At 36.8% G+C, this 15,165-nt stretch overlaps 1 long non-coding RNA gene across 1 annotated transcript; it reads left to right on the plus strand.

Annotated features, from left to right (window-relative positions):
- The first annotated feature begins 837 nt into the window (after positions 1-837).
- LOC123880387 lies at positions 838-12,092 on the plus strand. Its single transcript, XR_006799229.1, has 4 exons — positions 838-891; positions 5,306-5,310; positions 10,109-10,113; positions 12,081-12,092. It is a non-coding gene; the product is annotated as an uncharacterized LOC123880387 (long non-coding RNA).
- Positions 12,093-15,165: the final 3,073 nt, after the last annotated feature.

Consider the following 15,165-nt stretch of genomic DNA (forward strand, 5'->3'; position numbering starts at 1 on the left):
CAATTAGCAGTAAATTAGCAACAAAATTTTGCTAATGAAGGTATGGTATAACAAATAAGTTTGCACCAAACTAGCACATTTTGGAGGTCAAATGATCTTTTATAACTATTTATTAATACACTTGTCAAGTGCGAGTTGGACTTGCACACAAAGGGTTCTGTACCTATTTTTTTGCAGTATATTATAACACTATGTATGTACTACTTATTTATTTTTTAATTTGATTGTGGCAGCCATTTTAAAATTTCCTTTTTAGGGTTCCGTACCTCAAAAGGAAAAACGGAACCCCTTATAGGATCACTTTGTTGTCTGTCTGTCTGTCTGTCTGTCAAGAAACCTATAGGGTACGTCCCGTTGACCTAGAATCATGAAATTTGGTAGGTAGACCGTAGGTTTTATAGCACAAGTACAGGAATAAATCTGAAAACCGTGAATTTGTGGTTAGATCACTAAAAAAAATGTGTTTTCTTACTCTGAAAATTGAAAATACTAATTATATTTGTTTAGGAACACATTTTAATTTTTTTTCGTGTGTTGTAATCGTTCCCACAAATTCACGGTTTTCAGATTTTTCGCTTTTCCTGTGCTATAAGTCCTACCTACCAGCCAAATTTTATGATTCTAGCTCAACGGGAAGATAAACAGACAGACAACGAAGTCATCTTCTAAGAGTTCCTTTTTCCTTTTGAATTCCGGAACCCTAAAATGTTAATATATGTGGGTACTTAAGGAAACGGCCCCAAATGGGAACAGCGGGTGGTAAATGGGTTAATGTTACTCTGCTATTTGCCTTTATGTCTGTCGCGTGTCACGGATCTCTTGATATAACTTGGAATGAGTTACATACCTGAAATTTTGATATTTGGTGTAGACATTGACCCAAAACCGAATGTTGAATTGGAAGTTCAATGAAATTATTCTTCAGAGGGCCTCCAAATACATGAAAAAGAAACTCCGTTTGTATGGAGCTAGTAACGGAGAGTCCTCTGTTAATATTTTCATTTAAGGAGCAGTTTCGACTTAGCACAATAATCGCTGGGGGATTTTATTATTACAGATTTATAGTCGTAACCCCCGCGGTGCATCGTCGCTTCAACGTCACTGTGCAAACATGGCTGCGGCTCGACATAGGGATATTGCTTTATATTGCGAAAGGCATTGTTTGGCTGCTAGCTTTTGGCTTGTAGGTACTAGAGATGGACGGATTTTTTCACATGCTATTTATGAAAGGCTTGTATTTAAACGCCTACCAGAAAATTACCTATTTTACAACCAAAAAATTCGAAATACCTGCCAGAATGGATAAATTGCTCACCAAATTGTATTTTAGAAATGGACCTATTTCCTTTTTATTCTATGCCATAAAGATTTATATACGCCTTTAAAGTTAACTTCAGGCCAAACATTTTATAGTATCGCTAAATAGATGTTACCAATATTTTATTTCACGGCTTACAATTGAGTCAGTTTTACTGAGACAAAAAAGCTAGTGGTCGATCGTACAATTTTTTTGAATATCAAATATAATATTGCGTATCCCAAACACATGTTATTTGTTTATTGTTTTATGAATGTGATTAAAATATGATAACCTAGCCAAATAAATGTTTTACTCTCAATATTACTGCAACAAATGATTGAGATAGGTAAATCAAATGAATCATAGGTAGGAAAATAAAAAATCAAAAGTAAAATAAAATAACGTCTAATCATATGTTATAGGTATTAGGTACTTATAAGATTAATTTGTACTTAAGATTTATCAATAGCACTTTAAGGAACACAATAGTTATAATCAGTCAATCACAGGAACTTTATAAAAAACTAGCAAAAGAAAAAATATTGAATCAACAGAGCTCTTTTAGATTTATCTGACCGTCCTCTCTTTCTCTTTTCACCAACAGGTATATTCCTGGCTTCCACGTACTTCAGCCTTATTGCAGAATGAATAAATAAAGGGAAACGACTGTAATTATAGTTTGATAATAATATATTTTGGGTTCAGGTTGGATAATTTGGTTACGCTAAAGCTATTTAGAACTATCATTTTGAGCATTAATCTTACTATTTCAGGGAAACAAGATTTGGTGAGCATTAATCCATTTTAGCAGGCAAAAAGAATATAAATACAACACGTACAATTATTCTGATAAGTGTGTAATTATTTTGGAACTTAAAACGTAGTTCTTTAGGCACCACGGTATAGACTGGGTTTATTTTATTTATATTTTTTACTTGGTGCTTAGTCTTAGGATCTAAAAATTTATTTTGGTGAGCATTTAAATTGTACCCTTTATGAAATGGCATTATATAAGATAGCATGTGAAAAATAATCAGAAAAACCGGTCAAGTGCGAGTCGGAAGGGCTCCGTACCATCGTACAAAATATACCTAACACCTTTGGCATGGCAACAGTTCTGTTTTTTTACTAATTAATGTAATTAAAAATCCATATTTTAGTACATTATGTGTCAATAGGACTGACTATGTTTATAATATTTAAATATTTTTTTTCAGTAAACCAGATGATTTAAGGACAGATTTAGGGTTTTAAAGTTGAGTCTGTTATTGCAATTATTATTGTATTTATTTATTGTCTGTTATTGTTGTTATTTTAATGAAAACTAGGCGCGGGAGATTGATCACATATCAAATAAATAAAATAGTTTTTGCAAAAATGTTACTGTCAATACGAAAGATTGATTTATTTTAAACATGTATTCAAGTCTTTCCTATGATGGTTAATTTGGAGCTCGAAAACTTGCATTTTTTGGTTTAAATGTAAGCGCGCCCTTAACTGATTTTGACGAAACTGGTACAGAGATGGCTTGCATCTTGGAGACAGACATAGGCTAAAGGGTTCTTAAAAACCTCAATCCACGTGGACGAAATCGCGAATATTATCTAGTTCTTAATAATATACAATTATCCATATTATACCATTCAACACTAAACCCGCTTTATACTAATACTAGCTGATGCCCGCAGCTTCGCCCGCGTGGATTGGTCAGATCCCCTGCAGCATCAGGATTGAGGAGTTGGACTCCAATTTTTTTATGAAACAATGTCGCAAAGTTCCTCTATTGATTAAAAAAGAAATGACGCAAATCGGTTCAGAAATCTCGGAGATTTCGGTGTACGTAGGTAGAAAAACACAACTCCCTTTTTGAAAGTCGATTAAAAAAGTAGCCTATGTTACGCCCTGGTGAATCCTCTATTTGTCTTTGAAAATCCCGTCAAAATCGGTTCAGCCGTTCCGAAGATTAGCCTTTTCAAACAGACAGACAGACAGACAGACAGACAAAAATTTTAAAACCGGGTGATTCAGTTATGGTATCGTTCAAATAACCATATGAGCTTAATATGAGGTAGTTATTTCGAAATTACAGACAGACACTTCAATTTTATTTATTAGTATAGATTCCAATATTCATTGTAATAGAATTACGCATTGGAGCTTAGGTACCGCCGCTAGAAAAATATACAAAAACCTTGTATAATTACGCATATTTATGTTTAGATCCCCGCATTGTATTATATTAAAGCATTACATATAATTATTTATATCTACCTACAACTCCTTATAAAAATAATATCAAAATATTTATTCGCCCGTATTTTTAATATGCTTGAAATAACGTTTATTATCGCATATCAGAAATCAGAATGTCGAAATCTAACGAAACTTGATTCAAAGTATTTATCCTTCAATTTCTCTGGTACTTCAGTCTTCATATGTACTTAATATTAAGTAGCATAGAAATTAGGTAACGTAACTTTGCCCGCGACTTCATCCACGATACATAATGTAAAGTAATTCATATAGCACTCGGAAATAGTGTAGTTCTATTCAAATGTGAAAAAATTCTTAGAACCGGTTCATTAATTCTGGAGATTGTCTCGTCCATCCAAACTGACAAACATAATCGTCATCATTATATTGTATCGACCAATAGACGTCCACTGATGAACATGGATCTACCACACGCCACGGTCTTGAATCCAGCAGCTCCCTGCGAAAAGCCCTCTTTGTTGTTCACAGTGACTCTGTTTTTAGGGTTCCGTACCTCAAAACAAAAAACGGAACCCTTATGGTACTTATAGGTTCACTTTTTGTCTGTCTGTTTATCTGTCCGTCCGTCCGTTCGTCCGTCCGTCGTGTCTGTCAAGATAAACTATAGGGTACTTCCCGTTGACCTAGAATCATGGCAGGTAGATAGGTCCTATAGCACAAGTAAAGCAAAAACCGTGAATTTATGATTACATCACACAAAAAAAATTAAAATGTGTTTAATTTGTGAACCCTCAGTGCGCGAGTCTGACTTGCACTTGGCCTGTTTAATGAGTTATAGGCCCATAGTTAGGGACCACGTCTCGGATCCATGTGTCCATCACAGGCAACACGCACTATTCGAGGACTTTGGTGTTCAAGCAAGGAATTTGATACGAGTCACGAGAAGATATCTCGAAGCTTCCCGAACGCTAGCCAGCCGAGTTAGATTCGGTAGTTCATCTCTTTCTCGAAATTGGACCTACCTCGTTTACCTCCTTATAATATTAGTGTAGATTGAGTTATCTAGTTACCCTATTCCGCCCCAAATAATACAAATCGTAAAATATTCCTTTGTATTGATGCTAGATATTTGCGTTGCTCTCGTATGTCAGACTGGCCGCTTGAAGATTTGATCGATGCCACTCATACCCATGAAATACTAGCTGATCCCCCCGGTTTCTATTGTAAGGTTAATTTTAAAAATTGATTTGAGTTGTCAAAAATAATATAAAATTATTAATTTATCTAATGCAGGTAGTTTGATAAAATCGATATTTGGCTCATTCGATGTCATACAATCTGTTGCTAGGAGGCGAACAAGATTGAACTTGCATGAAAACGCGTGTTTTGAAGGTTTTAGTTTAGTCTCCTTCTGAGATTCGGAGCGATATCGCATATTTTCGGTTTTTGTATTGTAAACTGGATAATTAGATGTTGTGATAGCAATCACGCTCTAATTAAATTATTTATTTTGGCATTAGTTTTTTTAGATTAAAACTCTCGGATAACCTGTACACATTGAACTTGTGTTTTTTGTGTTGGTTATGGGAGGACATTCCAATAATTCCATAATAATAATTAAATAATACCTGCTTTTCTGAGTGACGCCAATACTATGTTATATAATATGTAGCCTATGTTACTTCTGAATAAAGTAACTTTCTAAGGTGAAAGAATTATTAAAAATACCTTCAGTAGTTTCAGAGTTTTTCGATTAAAAACAAGCAAATCTTTCCTATATTTATTTACAAGATAATGTCCGCGACTTCGTCGGCGTGGAAAGATATAGGTTTATTTAAAAATCCCGTGGGAACTCTTTGATTTCCGGAATAAAAGTACCTTTCTACCTTCAGGATATACCTACCTACCTACTATAAAGGATGCTTGCTTGCGTCTCGTCGTGATATTTAATTACAGTGAAACAAGCATGCTGTCATGCGTCGTCGTGCTGGATGCAATTTTGTTTATCTTGTATATTATTATCTTGTTTACAAACTAAATTAAAAAAAAAAACAACTTTAGTCAGACCTAGCGTTCACACTTTACACCAGTGTGCCAGAGAGAATTCTGCCTTAAGTAGGTAATTAGTAAGTAATAAAATAATCCCTCCGTATTGCTGATAGCTTTCATGTGGCCATATTGACCGCTCGAAGATTTGATCGGAGCCACTCATAGCCAGCCGCTAACCACTCGCGCTTGGCGGCCGTCTCGTACGGACTCCAGCTGGGCACTCGGCGAACCATGAAATAAATATTCCCTCGGTATTACTGGTAGTGTTTACGTGGTCATCATGGGTCATATCGATCGCTCGAAGGCTCGGAGCCTTACATAGCCAGCCGATGACCACGCGCGCTGGGCGGCCTCTCCACACTCAAGTCTCGTACGGCCTCCAGCTGGGCACTCGACGAGCCGCCTAAATATTCGCTTCCCCACAAAAATGAGTTAACTGCCGAATCAAATAACAGGTGGGATTGAAAAATTTTAGTCTGTCTCGTAGTTCCAATAAATATCAACCAAGTGCGAGTCAGACTTGTACAAGAAGACACCATTGTACAAGATGTAACATTTTTCATTTACACGGCGAATTTACCATCTTGGTTTTTGGGGTTCCGTAACTCCACAGGAAAAAAGTATCGTCTGTTTGTCAAGACCTGTCATGGAAATCAAAACCTATAGGCTAGGTACTAAAGTGTTATTTCTTGTACGACGGTACGAAACCTTTCGTGGGCGAATCCGAATCACACTTGCCCGGTTTTTTTAAAATCATTTGTTGTTATACTTAGTGGCAGCATATTAGAAATAGGTAAGTACACGACAAAAGGATGGACAAACAGATGGACGGACAGCGAAGGCTTAGTAATAAATTATGTTGCTACTATAATGGTCACATAATATCATATAAAGCACTTCTGATGTGCATCAGATTTTTCATGATGTTTTCAGCAATATTGAAAGATACCTTGTTGAAAATATAAATGACGAATATACTTATCTACACGGTACAGTCCCAGGATATATAACAATTACCTACGTTGGCCAGTTTCCCATATCAACAAAGCTTCATTGTTACAGAGAGTTCACGAAATAAAATAGGGTCGATTGTCAAAGATCAATACTTTAAAATGCACAACTACTAGCTTTTATTACCTACCTGACTGAAAATATATCTACATACCGACTTTTTAATTTTTAAAACAAAAGATGTTACCATATCCACACTAATAAGAAAGGTTTTCACACAGTTTACGAAAGCTACAAAGATAGCTTGTATCCCGAAGATGTACATAGGCTACTTATTATCCCGGAAAATCGAAGAGTTCCCGCGGGATTTTAGTAAATCGAAATCAACGCGGGCACCGGCTCCAAAAAAATATTATTATAGAACTATATGAACTCTTTTATACATAATTTATTCGGTAATAAATTAAATAATTTTTTACTTTTTAGTGCGGTTAGGTATTGGAGTCGGTTTTTTTTTTTTTTTTTTCTAACTTTAAATCAAGGACGTTTAAGTTCATTTTACTCTGACGTCATTGTCTCGACACTCATGAGATGTAAAAGCTCATGCTAAGTATATTGTGCCCTATTTCTGCCTACAGTCACATCTGCGAAAGCTCAAGCCTCTGATCTATACAGGTACAAGCGCCACGCGCCACCCGTGAGAACACGCGCGTCGAAACACAGATAACATCGACTCTGGCACTTGTCCCTTTCGATGAAAACGTTCCAAATTCAAACGCTTTGACCGTGCCCAATCAGATGAGTGGAGTTCACGCGTTCGCTTTTTAAATAGCGATTAAAAGATCAGATTATGTTCCCAGATACGAACTATTAAGTCTATATAGTCAATGAGGATAATGAAATATTGAGGGTAGATAGATTGCTATTTGCAGACAATACAATGGGTTTTCAAATTCATACTTAGGGCTGATTCACCAATACAAAAAAAGTCTTATTCGAAAGTAAATTAGTTGTTTTGGCAAGTTTTCAATACAAAAACTGTCAATACGTCCAATTTATTCTTCGGTTAAACGTCACTCGACGTTGGTGAAATCGGCACTAATTTAACGTATTGTTATTAATATTATTATATTATTTTTGTCTGTCCTTAAAATAAAGGGCTGTTTGCAAATTATGCGGCTAAAGTTAAAAAAATCAAAGTGTGGATTACGTGGGCTGAGATGAGAATGATTCTGAGATGAAATAGCTATCAATATTCAAATTTTGTACTAATTGTAAACATATGAATTTTCAGTAGGTGCTGCAATAGTGCAGTTTAGAACATGCATCCCATAGACCATAAAATGGCTTGCAAAGTATAAACAGGGAAACTGACGTCAGTGGGAACTAAGCATTTGGCGATAAATCCTAATAATGCGTTATCATGTGTGCGGAGTTACATTCAACAAAATTACCTCCAATATTTGCTGAAGACGTCAGATAATACCTGCAATATACCTACTACCACGAAACTACTAAATAGCCCAAGCTATTCACACCTTTATCGGCCGCGAAATATACCAGGAGTGAGTCAAAATTGCTTGAACAATTCACGGAACTTCGTAGCAAATAATATGTGCATGAATTGATAAGGACTGTGATGGTAAACGCATCAAAACCTTCTAATGTATACAAGCGGTTATGTCCTTTATTTCTATAGAGAAAAGGGTGGAAATAGCATCAACAATAATGTATACAGAAAAGTTTGGGAAATACGTGCTGTGATATACGTAGGGAACAGAACAAAAAATACAATAGGCAGACATAATCGTTGACAAAAGGTTATTAAATGGATCAAACAATTTTTGTGCACCTCATCATCATCATCATTACTACCCTCAACCGATAGATGTCCCCTGCTGGACATAGATCACTTATAGGGTCCACCTAGTGGGGGGTCTGACAACGCTGCGCTTTCCAATGCGAGGTCGCAATTGTACCTTGGAACTATCTATCGATCTCTATCGATCGAATCTATCGATTTTTCAAACAGCTATGTGCCCTGTTTTGCCACTTAAGCTTCGCAACCCGTTGAGCTGTGTCGTTAAGTACTTTTCTTCTCCTACGGATCTCCTCATTTCTGATTTGATCACGTAGAGAAACTCCAACCTCTCTCCATCGCCCTGTGAGTAACTTTTGTATTTTATATAAGTACATACAGGCAATAAATTCACTTGCAAAATAATGTATTGCAGTACTTGCAGCTTCAATTTTATTTGGAATGTTTATTTGATATTTCGAGCAGGTGCTATTGCAATTTAAATTGGCGCTTCAACAGGTTTCATTTAATAAATCCATGTAAATAACTTTGATCACCAAAATAGTGGAATTTCATTATTAAAAACGATTACGAACGTTTTTCACTTTGCTTATTAATCCATAGTCCATACGTACCTATCATGAAAATGAACTGACGATATTTTAAGAGAGTGACTCGAAATGGCTAGATGAGGAAGATAAGATCAGGTGTAGTGGTGATATTTAGGAAAGACCACGGAAAGACCTATGTTCAACATTGGACGTTCGCAGGCAAAAGTAATGATAATGATTAAAAAAAATGATAATCGGTGATAGCTCAGTGGTTAAGAGATCGCGGTTCGCGTCTGTGGTTCATCTTGGGCACGCTTGGCATGTACTACTTCTAACTTTTGGAGTTACGATTATACATATATGAAACTACATCTAGGTACATTTTGTCACTTGACCCTGTTGGGAATCAAACCGGGGCCTCCCACTTGTAAGACCACAGCGCTATACAACCGCCCATAAGGGTCATCATAAATAAATACGCACAGCCAAATAACAATTTGCGATCTCAAATCACACACCAATAAGTAAACACGTCGACAAACACCGCGAATCCGGCGAAAAATATTGTTTTTCCCATAACGGGTGACATCGTTCTATAATATACAGTGTGTTTAATTTATTTAGGAACCAGATGATGCCGACGATGATGAGTCTCACAATTGTTGATGATCTTGGGATAGTATCCTGTGGGAATCCTTCCGCATACGACTCATACTGAAAGTACGGATGCTAGTGATAATAAGTGGAATGAACTGGAATTGCTGCCTTACAGACAGAGCTGGTCTCCTCTTAGCATGAGAAGGGCTTGGCAGTAACCTACCACGCTGGCTGATTGCGGATTGTCAGGCTTTCCATAACTTTGAGAATATTATTGAGAAGTCTCAGACATTCCTCACAATGTTTTTCAGACCACCCCAACTGAAAGGCCGATGTCAACCGCTTTTTCATCACCACGAAAAAAACAAAAAGGCCGAATTCGTGATATTCTAAAAATGGCATAAGTGGCCAGCTCGGTCCTTACGATCAAAACCTTACAGGGGAGGTTACACAAGGCCCAGGTCTCTAGTCTCCAGCGGAACCGCTATACGTGGATCTGGCAGCGATTACAGAGAACATCAAACGAGTCGCAGAGAGCCGCTGGATACACGACGCAAAATCATAGTGTAATGCAGTCTCCTTTTTTTACAACTATACTTAAATGGGCTTGCGCTTGACTGCAATCACACCAAGCAGGAGATGATGCAGCCTAAGTTGGAGCGCACCTGCTCAAAAGGTGCCTATTTACTCTTCTTTTGAAGATACCAATATTATACTACTACTTTTACTTTACTTTACAAGGGACCTAGAGGTCCAGCAGTGGACCTATAGACTCACTTCCTGAATTGAAGCACTCTGTATAAGCTATAGTCTACACTCTACAACAATGGAGTAACATGCTACGAGGCAATAAAGCAGGGCACACACGGTGTGCAAACACCGTGCGACTTATCAATCGGCCAGTTTGACGTTTAGTGCCGCGCGGCGTACGCAAGAGCTTAGGGCCGCGTGGAGGCGCCGCCGGCGGCACGCTCCCGAGGGTTGGCTATTTGCAATTGTAACTTTGCGGACATTGACTCTTTGCATGATAAAACTATACGGAGACGTTGTCACGATGATACCCTCAGATTAAGAAAATGGGAGAATAAACTAAGTAGGTGAGAAAGACTTATTTTGTTAGATTAAGAATTTTGTTGTATTGTTGTATTTAATTAGATTATAATAGGGCTGACATGTACTTTAATGTATCAAAGCCCTTAAATAAATAAAGAAAAAAAAAAAAAAAAAAACTAAGTAGGTATATTAACAAAAACCGGCCAAGTGCGAGACAGACTCGCGCACTGAGGGTACCGTTCGGGTATTTTTTCCAACTTTTTGCATGATAAATCAAAAACCATTATGCATAAATATAAATAAAAATCTGCTTAAGAATGTACAGGTAAAGCCCTTTCATATGATACCCAACTTGGTATAGTTATCTAAATCTTACTTTGAAAATTAAAACACATTTTGTTTTTTTTAATGATGTAACCACAAATTCGGGGTTTTCACATTTATTCCTGTACTTGTGCTATAATACCTACCTACCTGCCATATTTCATGATTCTAGGTCAACGGGAAGTACCCTATAGGTTTCTTGACAGACACGACGGACAGACGGACAGACAGACAACAAAGTGAACCTATAAGGGTTCCGTTTTTCCTTTTGAGGTACGGAACCCAAAAAAACCAGTTTAATTGTTTTTGGAAATTATAGGCAGTTATTATCCAATTAATAAAATTACGACAAAACCTTTTTACTTACTTACTAATTGCTTAAAAAAATACGAGACATTTTCAACATCAACACTAGATACCTACTGGCTTCCAAAAATCGCATAGGGCCTAGAGCGGAAACCGAAAAGAGCTGCACTATACCTACCTACGTACCTATAAGTAGACTATACCTATTTACGTTTGTTCTTTGTCGGGACTTGTTCGTAACTATTTCCACTACTTTTATTTATGTAAAACTTGTAAGAAAGCTTATCTACCTGATTTTCTTAGTTCCAAGTTAAAATTGCTTCAAAGGATTCCTGTTTAATGAAAACCGGCTGAAAAAAATTCGGAGTGATCCTGATCCTTCATAGTCTAAAATACCTAAAGGTCGATAAGATTAACTTTTTGTTGTTTTTCTGTCTTAGTTCTTAGGTAAAATTTATTTTTACACCTTTTTATCTTTTTAACACCTTTTCCGCTTTTTTAGATCCTCTGTTTGCTGCCTGGGAGAGTTCAGAATACGCTATTTTTAGCATCCTAGATTTTTAGCGATAAGGCTGACTGTTGTAGGTAATTTTATACAATATATTTTTATTATATTATTTTATTATATTTTTATAATGTATAATAGAGTAAATTAATTAAGTATATTTTTTACTTTAATAATACCGTGCTAGATAGATATGGCAACAACCCGTGAAAAAAATCCCTCGTTTGTTTTGGTCACAGCTTACCTACGCGTAGGACAAAGTACCTGTAAGTACCTGTATGTAAGTAGTTAGGTACCTACTTACACACTTACATCATGAAACAGTTTTTTTCAGTAAGTAACTGTTTAAATATACTTAGTTCATAAATACAAGTGTAAATTAAAAATTTATAACACCCTCGACAAGTGAAGGTTACAGTAACTAGAAAAGAGCTGATAACTTTCAAACGGCTGAACCGATTTTCTTGGATTATAGCTAAGAACACTCTCGATCAAGTCAACTTTCAAACAAAAAAAAAACTAAATTAAAATTGGTTCATTAACTTAGGAGCTACGATGCCACAGACAGATACACAGATACACACGTCAAACTTATAACACCCTTCTTTGTGGGTCGGGGATTAATAAAATTCAAAATAGTATAGGAAATTCCATTTTCGACGGTGGTCATAAAAGGAATTTCGCGCGCGTTTCATCTACGTTTAAAGTTTCACGCATATTTTTTTCTATCCTATAGTTCCCACATAACAATTCAATAATATCATTATAAATAATTCATACTTAATAGGTACACCACGACGTCCTAAAGCCACGGCGGGCGTAGTTAATCCACGGCTATTACCCGTAGGTACCCACGATATTTTATACGCGATGCAATAATAAAGAGACGTTAGCGAGAAGCGAGGACTTCCGCCCTGGCTATAAAACTTACGCTCGAAAATTCTTCGATTGTTACAGCAATCTATCGATAAGTTCTTATAGCGACCTTATAATTATCTAAAAAGACTATACCCAAAAAGAGGGGTGTTATAAGTTTGACGCGTGTATCTGTGTATCTGTCTGTGGCATCATAGCTCCTAAACTAATGAACCGATTTTAATTTAGTTTTTTTTGTTTGAAAGGTGGCTTGATCGAGAGTGTTCTTAGCTGTAATTCAAGAAAATCGGTTCAGCCGCTTGAAAGTTATCAGCTCTTTTCTAGTTACTGTATCCTTCACTTGTCGGGGGTGTTATAAATTTTTAATTTGCTCTTGTTGACAAATAACGTTGCTATATGTACCTATCAACATATTACACATAATATGTTGATTGATCATGCGTTGATTATTATTCTTAATTTCGGCCATTAGACTACCAGCGCTCACCACTATACCAGAGTTGTAAAAGTTGAAATGATAAGTCGAAGACAAAGATGTGAACTGAGGTATCCATTTATTTCTTTGGTCATAATGAGAGGACCGAGGAATCGAAAAACATACAAACATGCATAGAATGGCTAAATTCATATCGAAGTGCGTTAAAGGGAGGCGTTTCTGGGTCTCTTCCCGGTTTTGGACGTTTCCGCCCAGTTTTGTATGACAATGAGGCCATTTCAATAAATGAACGCATCGCTCAACCGCGGGCAAACGTAGAGTGGCTAATTACCATTTTATTAATTCCCAACGGTAATTATAATGAAACTAAATGAAACTCCCTGAGATAATGGAACGAAAATTCACGCCCGTTAACTTTTTATAATTCTCGTTTTGAATATATTTTCATACTTTAATAATAATTTTTTTAGATAAGAAAAGGCCAAATCGCCAAAAATATCATATTACAGATAGCATTCGCCAAGCTATGTAAGTATGCCAATACACGACTTTAAAAATAAGTTATTTTGACGATTGGTCACCTACCTACTTGGTCATCGATTACTGGTTCGGAATGTCCTTCCTACCACGAAGTAAGCAAGCAAGAAGCAAGTAACAAGACGGTTGCTCTTTTCAAAGATTCTATTTTTGCAATCCCCCGCAATGCTGGAGCGAGCTGCGAGTCATATCCGTACATTTTTTTTGTGATTTAAGCACAAATTCACGATTTTCAGATTTTTCCTATACATGTGCTATTAGACGTCTACACCTGCCAAATTTCATGATTCTTGGTCAACGAGAAGTACCTATCTACCCTATGGTTTCTAGACAGACAGACTACAAAGTGATCCTACAAGGGTTCCTTTTTCTTTTTGAGATAATCCCACTAATATTATAAAGGCGAAAGTTTGTATGTGTGTGTGTGTGTGTGTGTGTGTGTGTGTGTGTGTGTGTGTGTGTGTGTGTGTGTGTGTGTGTGTGTGTGTATGTATGTTTGTTACTCCTTCACGCAAAAACCACTTGACGGATTTGGCTGAAATTTGGAATGGAGATAGATAATATTCTGGATTAGCACATAGGCTACTTTTTATCCCGGAAAATCAAAGAGTTCCCACGGGATTTCGAAAAACCTAAATCCACGCGAGCGAAGTCGCGGGCATCGGCTAGTTTTATATAGAGACGAAACCCTAAAAATGGTGTAACTAACCCGACTTTGTTTTATTTGTGATTTATTTAGATTTTAGACTAATTTATAGAACAGCAGCGTTATCTGAGCAGATGCTGCTAATCGGCTTACGAAGACAGCAGGGCACGAACTGCACCGGCCTCAGCGATATACGAAGGGCTTATCGCGTAGTTAATATCATCCTGCTGTCCTATACAATACAATATAGTGTGATTGATAGCGACTTTGAACCTGTAGGGTCAGTTGTTTGTAGGTTAGTCAATTGAAATTAGGTGATACAATGAAATCGTGATAGCTTGAAGCGGAGAAAGCTTAGTGACGTCATATTCTTATTCATGATCAACCCATCGCCGGCCCACTACTGAGCACAGATCTCCTCTCAGAATGAGATGGGCTTAGGCCGTAGTCTGAAACGCTGGTCCAGTGCGGATCGGCAGACTTCACACACCTTTGAGAATTTTATCGAGAACTCTTTGGTGTGCTGGTTTCCTCGCGATGTTTTCCTTCATGAGTCATGAGTCATGCCAAATCCCAAATCCAACACAATTATGATCAACACGAAAATTTAATAAAAATAAGTACTTAGAAAAACTGAAAAAAAAACGAACATTGCCTTGGCATAATAATTTTTTAAATTTATAGCTAGTGCCATTAGGGGTGATTTATCCCGTACATCTACATATTGAACACTGAAAACATTACCCCTTTTTTTGGACAGTCGTGTAATAACTGCAAACCAGTTTATTTATCTTTATTTAATTAGTGTATGAGTGTGTGTGTGTATCTTTGTTACTCCTTCACGCAAAAACCACTGGACGGATTTGGCTGAAATTCAGAATGGAGATAGACAATATCCTGGATTAGCACATAGGCTACTTTTTATCCAGTGTTCCCACGGAATTTCGAAAAACCTAAATCCACGCGAAGTCGCGGGCGTCAGCTAGTAAAGACTATTTTACATACTTTATTTTACCGGCTTG

This window comes from Maniola jurtina, chromosome Z (genome assembly GCF_905333055.1).
Source record: "Maniola jurtina chromosome Z, ilManJurt1.1, whole genome shotgun sequence".
Taxonomy (NCBI): Eukaryota; Metazoa; Arthropoda; class Insecta; order Lepidoptera; family Nymphalidae; genus Maniola; species Maniola jurtina.